Raw genomic sequence first — 2,050 nt, forward strand, 5'->3', positions numbered from 1 at the left:
GAGATCCTGGCTAGTGACTGTGAGTTTGTGAGTTTGACTCTCCTTAGTGGGAAGATATTTCGCAGGCAGCCAGAGACGTGGTCACAAGGCTGATGGAAGTGTAGCAAGACCAGCAGATCAGCAGAAGAGGCCATCACCCATGGGTGGGTTTCTGGCAATGCTGCTTCCAATAAGAATATCAAGGATGATGTCTGTGCCCAGATTGAAAATATCTTTGCCAGAGCCAAGTGGAAGAAGGCTGACAGTGACCACCCTCATGAAATGGCTCTGGGTGCGAGAGCAGTACAGCACACGTGCAGCCCAGTCTGCCTCAGCCACAGACACTGCCACACCTGGGGCTACAGGTAGCACCACAGCTGTAGCTGCAAGTGGAATTGGCCCAGCCATAGAGGGTGATGCTAGTCATGCTGCAGAGAATGATAATGTGGCCTCCACAGGCTGTAGTGTCAACTCAGCCACGGATGGCAGTGCCACCCCTGTCACCAATGGGAGCATCACTCCAGCCACTGACAGAACTGCTATTCCAGCCACTGATGGGACAGCCACACCAGCCACAGAAGAGAACACTGTGCTCACCACGCAATGCAGTGCCACACCTGAGCCAGCTATGGCACAGCCAGACAGCAAAGCCCCAGAGGGCACCACAGGCCAGGCTCTACCCTCTAGTAAAGGAGAAGAGTCTGCTGGCTATGCCCAAGAGTCTTGGAGGGAGGAGACCAGCTGAATAGGCACCTGGTGTAGGGTGGAGGGGAGGGGGATGGGTAGGAGGGTAGGAGAGTGGATGAGAAGCTTCTCATTGTATATAGAGTCACTGACATGATGACCTCACTCCCCCATGCTTCCCAACCCATTGGGGCATACCTGGGGGCCACAGGAGAGCAGTCTTGTCTCCTGTGTATATGTGTGTGTGAGCTGGGCAGGCCAGAGGCAGGGCCAGCCCCAGCCCCTTCATGGATTTATTGTGGCTTTTATGTCTTTTGCTGGCTTCACCAGTTTCTGTTACTTGTGGGATGCTACTCTAGGGATACTCAGGGGGTCCCTGCTCTCCTTTCCCTTCCCTTCTTGCATTACCATTCCCCCAGGCAGGCCCTGCAGGTCCCATACCCTCCGAGGCCCTAAACTTGGGTGGCCTTTCCCTGAGAGCTGGTCCTCCAGTGAAGCCCTGTCAGCGGTCTTAGGATCCTGCACTTGAAAGTGTGTGTGCCTGTGGTGTGTGGGCTGCTCTAGGAGTGGACACAGGCTGGTATAGAGGATGCAGAAATCTAAGGCCATATGCTTTAAGTCAACACTAGTCACATGGCTGTGGCACTGCTTGTTACCTGTGGGGGTCCTCAGAAGAGGAAGAGAATGAGTAGGAAAGTAAACGCTTCCACCTTTGTCCCTGGGAAGTCCCTTCTAAGATTCTTGTGTTATTTCTTGCCCTCCTGAGTCCCACACTGGGTGGTCCTGTATCCTGAACCTCTTGAGTCTCTAAGGGAAAAGAGAAGCAATTAGGATATGCCAGTGAGACCTGGGAGAGCAGAGTACACGCCCAGCACCCAGTGCTCCAGCCTAGCTGGGTCTTTACCTTTGGCCAAATAGGGAGAGCTGCAATCTCCTTGCTCCTTCTAGGTGCCCACCCCCACAGGCTCAGCCCTTAAGTCCTCTCCATACCAGGAGGCCTGTGGCATGGCAGTACCCCATAGTCTAATTTGGGGATTTGCTCTTCATAGGGACAGATTTTGTGTTCCTAGTTCAACAACAAAATGGCAAAGAACCCCCTCTATTTCTACAGCTTATTTTTTCTATCTCAGGCCCAGGTGCCTCTGAGCCACACTGAGTTGCTTTTTCTGGGATAAGGAAATAGAATAAGACTTCCCAGTTCCCTGAGGGAGGCTCCTAACAGGTGCACTATGTCAGACCCCATCACAGCCTGGACAGGCAGCCACACTGGTCCTCACTCTTGCTCAGCACTTCGTGGTGGTCCTGCCCTTCTCCCTGCATGCCTGTGGGTCTGCTCTGGTTTGTAAAGATTTGTGGGCTAAAACTCACGGGCCTGCTCTGAACCTGG

General features: G+C 53.4%; 1 pseudogene; it reads left to right on the forward strand.

The window, feature by feature from the left end:
- The first annotated feature begins 26 nt into the window (after positions 1-26).
- Positions 27-724, forward strand: LOC103584511 (annotated as a pseudogene).
- Positions 725-2,050: the final 1,326 nt, after the last annotated feature.

Source organism: Galeopterus variegatus, unplaced genomic scaffold (assembly GCF_000696425.1).
Source record: "Galeopterus variegatus unplaced genomic scaffold, G_variegatus-3.0.2 Scaffold62090, whole genome shotgun sequence".
Lineage (NCBI taxonomy): Eukaryota > Metazoa > Chordata > Mammalia > Dermoptera > Cynocephalidae > Galeopterus > Galeopterus variegatus.